The following is an 11,500-nucleotide window of genomic DNA, read 5'->3' as shown; positions in this document are numbered from 1 at the left end:
ATGCATTAGAAAAAGCCAACAGAAGTCTTAGGTACAATTGTAAGTACATTTTGAAGAATACTGTAAAGGCTGTTGTGGATATAAAGTTACCTTGAATGTAGCTTGCTTTCTGTTGCCCTAGAGCCCCGCTGGTTAAATGGCTGCCTTCTGCGGGTGGCTCTTTATGAACAGTGCTCCTGCTACAGATCCTGAAGTACAATTTACATCAGCAATAAAGGCTTTAACAATTGCTGAAGGGATAAACCAGCTCACTCGAACATTCCCCATCTCAGGCCTAGCCTTAGGAAGTTAACTAACAAACATGTTATTAACCACTGATGAGGAACTGCTTGGAAGAGATTATTGCTTAATTAATCTTTGTACTGAGCTAATAAGAGTGTTAAATGGGTTTCTCTGTTGCATTGGGTTATTAATACAGATTGTGAGTTCCCTCAGGGGGAAATCTGAGACCCGTATGACATTAAAGTTAGCCATCCAACAAAGAAGGTATTTTTGGTATTAAAAACAACAAAGCCAAGCATCTTCATTTATAATGTCACAAGATCAGTGGCTGTGAGTCTATGAGAGAACATACTTGTGTTTATGAATTACTGTGCTCCTTCCTCTCCTGGTAAGGAAGCTCCATCAAAAGTCTGATTTAGATTCAGCGCTTTTCATCCCCATTCTGTTGCAGCATAAATTAAAGCTGTTACACATCTGCAGTAAGCAGGCATTGGGAAGGCAGAATCTGAGGCAAGCGAGTGCTGTCTGCTTATCCTAAAGAGACAGACAAGATCAAAAATCTCTTCATATTAATGAGTCAAATAAACCTTCTACTTGATACAACTTGAAGGAATGGCAAAAGACAGCGATTGCCTCAGTGTGTCATGGCATTTCTAGTTGGGAGAGCTCGGATCTTAGCCATGAGGTAGGGTGTCCATAGTTAATACAAAACATTACAATTCCCTGTATATGAGGGATATGAGAAGTTATCTGCTGTCTTTATCTGCCTTTTAACTTACACGTTACATCTTTCAGGAGAAGGGAAAGATTCCATAAAATGAAAGGTTAGATGGGGATAATTCACCCTTGAATGTCTGGTGTTAGTAATTCAGGAGGGATAGTGGTTTATCACTGCAGCCACTTCTGTGCCTCTCCTTGCTCCCCATGAAGCCAGCTTCCTTCCTCACACCCAACACAGAGGTTTCTACTCTGTATATCCCATGACCTGAATATCATACTCAATTTGTGATTACATTTATTTCATATAAAATGATCTCAGAAAGACCAAGCAAAGTATTTAGTACATGAGAGCTGAAATCTGACAAAAGTGCGATCATGCATACCCACACTTTTGGCGTTAGGGTTTTATCTTGTCTGAATTCTTGCTGGCTTCATGCTTAATATACTGCAATCCCCTCCTCTCACCAAAAGCTTGGGGGTGTCTCAATGAGGTTAAATCCTTGTGTGCCTGACTGCCTTGTCACTAGCCTTTGATATCTTACAGGTTTGTTTTATAGTCTCTTGCTGTGCACACTTGAATATTGATGAGAGTCTTGCACTTATGGGATGTGGTCATGGTACAGATCACCGCTTGACTGTTGACTGTTATCTCTGTGTTGTCCATGTTGTCTCTAATGCATCACATCAATGCACTAGGGCAAAACCTTCATGTTTAGCATACCCTTGGAGACTTCTATATATTGCCTCACTTCATTACTACTGCAAAATGATCAATATGCTTCGCCAAAATTAACTGTACTTTGGACATCTCCCTCGCCTGATTACTGTGCATTTTTTGTTCCTCAAGGATAATGGGGGTTTGTTCCCAGCCAAGATTTTTATCACCATTGTAGGCACAGCCGTGGAGTCTCTCTGTGCCTGTGGCCTTTTTCAGGATTAGGTCTTAGCTGCTAATCAAAAAAAAGTCTTTGTACAAGCACAGGTGATTTGTGTTTGGCAAGTATGTGTTGGAATTCATGAATGGGAAGTGATTGATTGGAATAACATACTCCTGTGCTTTTACAAACATCGGGATGAGGGCTGGAATACCTCACTCGTGACTGTCTACAGCATACATCCACAAATCAGATGTGTTGTTCTCCCATCCCTCATTTCCTGCTGACCTTTTAATGTACTAGCTGAAGCTAATATTATGGGTACAACAACATATTGACTTGATGTATTTGTTACAGATAATTAATATTGCTCTAGTTGGCCATGTTCTCAATTATTACTTCCAGTTGCTTCGTAGTTATTAAACTGTCACATTTCAAGTGCAGACAAGTGTCCATGGTGATATATGGAAGCTTTTTAAGTGGAAAACTTTTAGGTGGCCTTTTATTACTCAGACATCCAAGGGATGCCACTGTAGTCATGCTGTCTTCAAATAAACATTTGACCTATACTTCATATACACAGCTAAAGGTTAGAATAAATATGCATGTTTTCAAAACTTAAGACATTAAGAGAACATGAATGGAGGTTCTGCTGGTCTCACAAATAACACAATAAATTGCTTGTACTGCATGCATCTCCCTGTCCTGCTCTTCCATGCCTCTGTTTTGCCATACATGCGTGCACAGACATCTGTTTGCATGGAAATAGGACTCAGTAGTTAAACCTCGGCACTGTAAATCCAGTGTTGAAAGTGCTCCCTGCTGTGCACCAAGATTCCGTAGACGGTTTTGCCATGCTGTGGACTGGAGGACTCATGGTACATCATGCATCTTCTAGGATCCGTCCTTCCACTTTACTTCCTTTCATGAACAATAACAAGTCCTCCTTGCTGCTGCAGTGGCCAGCTGAACTGCTAAAGCTGGTAGTAAAAATCTCCCCTCTACACATGGAAAAATTCCTTTGGTCTCCAGGACAGACTCAGATCCTGTCAGTCATGTTGGACTCACAGAATTGTCTTTTGCAAGCTTCTTCCCAAGGAACGGTATATCTTGGCTTTTTTTTTTATCGAGCGGGGAGTTGAAACTAGATGATCTTTGAGGTCCTTTCCAACCCAAGCCACTCTGTGGTTCTAAGATTCCAAGAAATGGTCACCCAAAGAAGTCAGGAATCCAGCTGAAGGTGATCATTAGTGCTGTTTGGCTGGGACATGGCTCCCCCTTCCCCTCCCTGCTGTCACGCCCTGTGTTTCATTTTCTCTTGTCCCTCAGAAGACCCTTTTGTTCTCAGCCACCTTCCCCTGCCCACTTCCCCCTTTCCAGTTTAGGTACATTGCCACGACCTTCAGAGCTGATATATGGAGCATCCCTGCAGGATTGTTCTCTCTGACATTGAGCATGAGGCTGTGCAATAAAACAAGGAATTAGCAGACATTTACATTCTGAAGTTAATGATGAGGAGTGTGAGCTTTATGAACATCTGTTTCCCCTGTTTTCAAGGGGGCCTTCAATTTACTCCTGGTTCTCATCCATGCAGCTATCACCATTAACCATCAGCTAGTGCTGTCCTGGGTCTGGGGAACAGGGGCTGGGCTGTGGAATAAAAGCCTCTAGATCATGGTAGGATTTGTTTTTTGGGGGGGACAATTTTAACAGCCGTGTTGTTAGGAAATGTTGGAGAGCTTCTTACAGGCGATGGGATAAGCATGGGGAAAGCTGTACTATCCTTAGGCCTGGAGCTGGGCTGAGGGCAATGTCATGAGGAGCTGTTCTGCTAGGGGCTGTGGTTTCTCCCGCAGCACACCTCTGGTCTGTTTCTGCTGCCAGCCCACTTAGTTCTAGGCGGCAGGGAGAGAATGGCCAGAGAACCCAGAAATCAGCAGCTTCCAGGGGAAAAAGAATGAAAGGAGGAAAATACATGGTAAGAAAAACAAACAAACAAACAAACAAACATGGTTGAGTCTACAGGGAAAAGGAATTCAGGAGGGATGGATGAAGGGAAACTCCGGGTTATGATCACATACTTGAGATAGACTCAGTGGACGAAGCAATTTCCATCCAGAACCCAAGGATATTCAGTGCAGAGCTGCTTTCTAGCTGGTAAGATATCAGCATGTCCTGGTGCCTGGATTGTTTCTCCCTAGGGTGCAGGACTTTTGTCTCATTTTGCTACCCTCTTCAGGTTCCTCAGCATGGCAGCACAGCCATCTGGTCTATCTACTGCTCCTCACAGTTTTATCTGCAGACTTGCTCAGAATGCACCTATCCCATCACTCTGGCCATTAATCATGATATTAAACAGTACTGGTCCCAGTATCAACCTGTGGAGCATCAATAAGTACTCTTAGTTTTATATCAATTACTAACCTGCTGAGGGTGTGGTCCATCCCACCATTTAGGTAATTTATGAAGGTTGTATCCAGTGCTGTAACTTAGCACTGACTGGACTTCATGCCACCAGCTACAGCCTTCTAGGCCCATCTGTTTATCCAATTTTCAGTCCACCTCCCTACCCACTTACACAGCCCATACTTCATCAGTTAGTCTAGAGGATATTATGGGAGACAATGTCTAGGACCTTAATGATACTGAGATAAACAACATCTGCTGCTCTGGATTGTGTCAATCAGTCATGATTTCACCTCTCTAATTAAATCCATGGTGACTACTTCCAATTACCTTTGCTTCCAGGACCAGTTCCTCCATCAGCCTCCCAGGGATCAAGGTGAGCTGACTGGTTGGTAGGTCTCTGGAACTTCCTTATTGCACTTCTTGAAGTTAGGAGTGATATTTACTTCCTTCTAGGCCTTAGGATCCTCTCACATTTGCTGTGACTTTTCAAAGATCATTGACTATGTCTTGCAACATAGCAACTTTTCTGCTGGTGTCCAGGACCTGAGGTTCCTCAATGAAAATTTTTCCGGTAAAGACTGAGGAGAAGGCATATACTTTTACCTTTTCCATGTCCTTTGTTAATGGGGACCCTGTTCCAGTCAGCAACAGACCTATGTTTGCCCTAGACTTCCTTCTGCTGATGATCTATCTGGAGAAGCCCTTCTTGTTGCCCTTCATTGTTCCTTGGCAGACCGATGTCCAGGTGAGGTTTGGCTTTCCTAACCCCATTCCTGCATGTTTGGGCATTGTGTTCATATTCTTCCTGGATGACATAATCCTGCACCCACCTCTTGCCCCCTTCCTTTTGTGTATGGATAAGATATTGACCTCTCTGATTTTGACCCATAAAACCCAGGGCAAGGTCTGGAAGTCTCTACTGCAGAGCAACAGACCCAATGTTCCATGCTGTGGTCAGGTAGCAGAAAAAAGGGTTTTTGTTGAGCAAGATGCCCATAAAAAGGGAAAGAAATGGAATAAAATGTATGAGTGACTCACAAAAGACAGCGTAGGGATAAATCTTCTGCTACCTCTGCCTTTGTCTGTCAAAGTCTTCTAAGAGGGCACCTTATGCAGATGTTACACCCCTCCCTGATTTAGTGCTGTTGGAAATAGCCTTCACCTCTGATATTTCCCTACTTCATTGCCTTTAATAACATCATGAAGACTATTGAAGCATTTCAGGTTTCATGTTGATCTGGGCAGTGGGATGGGGCCGAGACATGAGGGCTTTGGGGCGCCTGAGACACCAAGTTCTCCTCCTTTCGGCACAACTGCTGAGACTCATCTCTGCTGTGAAGGAGCAGCTGTGGCATGGACTATTTCCTCATTGGGAAAATGCTGTCGCTGAGACTCTTCACCCTTTGCTATATTGGCCACCAGGAACACGGTCGAGGTTTCAGGACACCTTTAAGTAGGACCCCTGGAGAGTAAGGGCTCCCAAAGCTCAGCCGGGGGACAGGGTCCTGCTGCTGCAAAATTTTTGACTTGGAGCCTGGGAGCTGCCCCCATATTCATTGACAGCTCCATGACCTTTCCCAAATTCTCCCTCGTATACTCAATCATGACTTTCCACAAACCTGTAGCAAGCTTGTGGAAATTTGGAGCCAAAGCAGTGAGAAGCAGAAGTGGAGGGGGTCATCTGAAAGTTTCATTTTAGCTTTCCTCCTCATCAAAATCTCAGAGTAATAATAGCATTGGGGTCTTTAAAAGCCTGACACCAAAAGCGGTTTTCATTATGCATCACCCTGCTCGCAGTCATTGGAAAGCAGCAGTGCCAGTGCACACCTTAAATTACACATCTGTGATGGCTGGAGTCAGCACATAGATGTGGGAAGCTTCTTCTTTTTCCCAAATAACAGGGAGAGACAGGAAAATCAGCGTGTCATATGAGTGTCTATTGGTAGCCTGACTGATCTAACAGGCTCTACACTTTTTAGTGCATGTGTTGGAATAGCTTTGCTTTTAAAAGTAAGTGGGCTCTCCGGCTGCAACCACTTCAAATCAAGCACATCTACCACTTCTGTCCCCTTGCTCTTCCAAAATGCTTTTTGGCTGGCACGGTTTGTTTGATGAATCATAGAATCAGCAAGATTGGAAAAGACCTACAAGATCAAGATTCAGTTTGAACTGACACATCCAGTGTTGCGATAGAGGGGTTTCTTTTCCCACTTCCCTTTTAAAAAATGTAACCAAGAAAACACAGCTTGCACCCAGGAAGGCTGATTGCACTAAGTAGTTTAAGTCCATCACATTTCCAGTGACGCTTTCTGTCTGTGAGTTTCAGATAAAGACAGGGAGCTAAAGTAGCTTAATGGATTAAAGCAATTGGCTTTGCCATCAAGACACCTCAGTGGGAATCCGATTTCGGCGCACAGGTGAAGTTTCTCATTTGCTTCAGAGGACAGATTGCCTCAGTGGCCCTGAGCCCCTGCCTAGCAGCTGAGGGATGGCCATGACCTGGACGATGGGAAGAAGTCCCAGTCCTGTAGTGTCACAGCCTGTCACATCTCGGGGCGTTGGCACCCATGGATGGGCTGACTACTGATGCGTCAATCTACTACAAGTCAATCACCCACCAGATGCCCTCCCCATATGGGATTTCCCCACTCCTAAAAATGCACCCTCCTATGACATGGAATAACTGTCCCTTGCAGCAGATGCTCCTATTGCCCTGCTGTGGAAGTAATGCAGAAGCCCACCGAAAAGTCACACTGGAAGGGCAGAAGTACAGATATGCACAGCAACCATCAAACGTATGAAAGATGAACAAGAGATGGTGCCCATTAAGGTCCCCTCTAAAAATCTGCCATACAGCTCCAAAGAGGAGAGCATACAGGTAAGCAGGAAACTTGCTCTGTCTTCCCACCCTGCCAGAGGATCATTTCATAAGGAACAGAGCAGAGCTGCCGAAGAGACGTGGAGAAGCCTGTCCTGCTATTTAATATACCATGACAAGTCCTGTCAGATTCTCATTCACTTGGAAAACAGCATTCAGAATTCTCAATTCAGACTGAGAAGGTGCTAAATGGTTAACCTTTCCGTCAGGCCACAGAGAGGCTCTGCCTGTGAAAACACCAGTAATTTACCTTCCATTAGGATTTCGCAGCTTCTCATCTATTCCAAGGTTGATGGAAACGGTTTTCGAAATAATAAGGCTTTCTCTATAAAAAAATCAAAACAAAAAAAACCATAGGTCATGGAAAGATTAAAACGAAAGTTGAGACATGACCAATCTATATATTCAATCAAGGCTGAATCACTGAATGCAGTCATTCTCTGCATTCGGACACATACTACTGGGGCCACACCAGAAAGCTCAGGAGAATTTCCAGGAATTGCTGCTATTTTAGTTCAGCTTTGAGGTCAAGATGAAAATAATTGAAAGCTGTCCCAATGACATGAGAGGTGGGTGGAAAATCTTGCGGAGCACCCACAGCTTTTCAATTGCAATCTTTGAGGCTGTTCCTTCTGCTATCCAGGGTGACTATAGAGAAAAGTGGGCATTTTAAAGGAATGTTCTTGTTTCTGCATGTAGCTGAGGCCCATCACTCCTCATTTCTCAGGACATTACAAAGCACCTGAGAAAATACATCCTGATAGATCACCTCGCCATTACTGCCTTCTCCAAGATGGAACATCATGACTTTGTCTGGGACAGGGATGGTACATTGCAATTTTCACAAAGAGGTAGTTCCTTCAAGATAGATAATTTTTGATTAGGAAGAAGAGAAGAAGCCAAGGTGAGTCTAGCCAGGATATGCTCCAGTCTTGCAAACATCTTTTTTCTAGACACGTGGTGTCTAGAAACAAAGGTGAGGAGACTGGAAGGGAAAAGGAATGTTTCTGACCTCTGCAGATGGAGGCTGATCCCACTCTGCTGGCCAAAAAATCCCATGAAACCTATCAAGGCCACTGCATCCCAGGAATGATGCATCTGTGTGACAGAGGAAGGAGACAGAAATACCACTTAATGCCAGATTAACTCAACACGATTTAATAACAAAGAGCAAAGGAGCATAGCTGTCATTTACCATTGCTTTAAAATGCTTTGTGTTTAAACGTATTTACTCTTCCATCCGATGTAAGCTCTCCATTTAAGCTCTTTTGACACATTCTCTCTTGGCATTTCCTGCAGATCCATGTTTTACTGCTCTCTCTTCGGGACTTAGCTTGACCCAACTTTGAATGAAAAGTGATGGGAGAAGAAAAATGGCCCAAAAGCCATGGGGAACTCTAATGGGGAGTTCAGTTATTTCTTCTCCCTTTATTTTCTGCTAAGAGTCCAGCAGGCTGACTTTAACGTAGAGCATCATGTCATCTCCTGTGCCCAGTGCCATGCAATGTCACCATTGATTTTCTCTCATGACAAAGCAGGAAGGAAACTGCTCTGCAGACTTAAAGAAAAGGAAAGCTTTCCCTGCCAATAAAGGACAGGGTGGCAATGTGTTCCCAGGTTCTGTCTGCAGAGCTGTTTCTAGATTCCAGCCAGAGCTGATGGCCAAACATTTTTCTCCACAGAATTAGGGGCTTTCACCGTCTGTGCTGATGTTGTTCAGGTTTCTCCCTGAGAAACGGAAACATTTTGGAACTTGTTGGCAATGAAAGCTTTTCAGATCATGAAAAATCATTGAGAATAGCATGTTCTTGAAAATTTTTATTGAGTGGAAATGCTGTTTTTCATTGGAAAACATCGGGATCGATTTTCTTCTCTACTCTAGCGGATCAAGCCACACCTGAGCCTGAGCTCCCTTTTTACACAGCTTTGTTTCTGCTGGTTTTGTCTCCTTTCCCCTCAGAGGCCCCTCTCCCAGTTCAGGTGACAATGCTGCAATGGAACAGGCTGCAGGGCTGCTGAACAGGGATCTCTGGCGCTCAAGGCCAGGCTGGATGGGTCATGGGCAGCCTGAGCTGGTGGGTGGCACTGCCCATGGCAAGAAGATGGAACCCTGTGGGCTTTAAGATCCCTTCCAACCCAGACCATTCTATGGTTCTATGATTCTGTGATTCCATATGAGGGTTTACAGCACTTCAGGGCACAGGGGTGCTCAAATAGCTCATGTGCTTACTGCCAAGCCATCCCCATGCCCTTTTCCCCCTGCATCATTACACAAATTGCACTGGGTCCTCAGCTGAAATGCCACAGTGCCATGACAGAAAAAAAGAGGATACAGGTGGCTTCCTTGCTCCTGTCTCATTAATTAGGATCCACTAGCTAAGGAAACTGCTGTTTAACACAGTCAGCAATGGACTGCTGCCTATCAAACTTTCAAAATGCAAATATGCCATCCAGCAGAGGGTTAAAGGAAAGCAGCGACTAAGTACTTGTAAATTGATGTAGTAGCCTGAGGGTATCTCTGCTGGTAATAAAGTGCATCTTGTAAACAGATCTGACTCCAGACTACAGTCCAGCAAAGCAAAGTGAAGAGGATCCATCCCAAATTAACTGTAAATGAGACTGACACTCTAACACAAATCAAATGCCCTCAGGGCTCTGCTTACATTAATTGCAAAGCCTTAGAAAACCATCTAGAAGGGCTCCCTATTTTCCAGGAGAAGTTAATTGGAGGGGTCTGCAAACAGTGGAAAAGACCATGGCATAAGAAGCAAATAACACTGAAATCCTCTTTGTTCGTGCTTTCTCGTGAGGTAAATCAGTAATATTAACAATAGCTGCTAAGTGTGAATTCATCTGTGTGCTGTTTCCCTCCTCTGCTGCTCTCTTCACTATTACCTTCATCCTTTGGGATAGCTCTGACCCACAAACCCCAGCAGTGGGAAGGGATGAACCAGTGTCTTCTGCCCTTGTGTGACTGTGTTTTCTCCTACAGAACCTCACTGAGCACCACGATTCAGCAGAGAAATAACAGCTTGATCCTTTGATTTATACACAGCTGCACCTACTTGCCAGATTTCTCCAGGTTGGTTTAACGCCAGCATTTTAGAGAATCATAAAATCATGGAATATCCCAGGATGGATGAGACTCATAAGGATCCTCGAGTCCAAGCCCTGGCTCCAAACAGCACCACCCAAGAATCAGACTATATATCCAAGAACTGTCTTTGGAGCCTCTCCTCCTCAGCAGACATCTGGCAGGAGCACAGATGAGGTGGTAACCGATGAACCGCACACCAGGGAACAAATGAGATTTGGAGCCAGAAAGTTCAAATCCAACCCAAAATCTGCACCTCAGGATGGCAAGTTGTCATCGTTCATAGAATTGCAGAATTGTTTGAGTTGGAAGGGACCCTGAAAGGTCCTTTCTTGTGATGTCTCTGGGGGAGACGGCTCCTTGCACACTTGGCACCAAGGCACCATGACCACGGCAGTAGGGCAAAGGCACTGCTCAGTGCTTTTTCCTCTAGCTCTTGCATTTCTAATGCAACTCCAAAACAAAGCATCTATTCTTTATGCTTTGTTAAGTAGCCTGTTAGGATTTTTATGATTCGACTAATATTTGTGTGGGTTTTTTTCATTGTGAGCATCAATCCAACAGCGGCATTAAATAAAAAGAGGAGTCTCTTTATTGATTTTCCTTTAGTTAAAAACAAACATGTCATATATAATCGAGATGTACGCTGCTTGCAAACCGTAGAGAGCACATTTATAAAACTATTGAAAGAAATAATTAAATGGAATATATCACAGCCACCTTTCCAAATCATTCGAACGGGGATGTTACACGCATAAAATGTCAATGGTCCTTCTGGTAAACTTTTAATACAATCATTTGGTTTGCACTTTAAATGCCTGGCATACTTTAACCCTGGAGATAAATTAATCTCAGTGGGATTGCTGAGTAATTAAGAAAAGTATCTCTGATGGGCTTGCTTCATACAGAGAGGTGAAATAACACAGGGTTATTCATTTGATGATTTGATATCTTTACATTAAAAGAAAAAAAAAGGCAAACCCTGAGGCATGCCATTGTCACACAGAAATTACTTTCAAACAAGTCGGGTTTTCAGTGTTGGGTGTATCGTGGTTTTATAAATTGCCATTTAAAATGTAAAATACCCTGGAATGAAGTGTCTGCAGACCCCCCAGAGCTGGATGGTCTTGATAACCAGCTTTGATGCTTTGTGTTGAGCTAATGGTATGCTCAGTTTTACTGGGCAATGAAGGCTTAGAATATTTTTGTAAAATTGAAATACCGAGGGCCACCCCCCACTCCAATCTTCCCATCCCTGCCCCCATCCTCTCATTAAAAAACAAAAAAAAAAAAAAAAAAAAA

The sequence above is a fragment of the Numida meleagris genome, chromosome 1, assembly GCF_002078875.1.
Source record: "Numida meleagris isolate 19003 breed g44 Domestic line chromosome 1, NumMel1.0, whole genome shotgun sequence".
Taxonomy (NCBI): domain Eukaryota; kingdom Metazoa; phylum Chordata; class Aves; order Galliformes; family Numididae; genus Numida; species Numida meleagris.
This window is presented reverse-complemented; position numbering follows the sequence as displayed.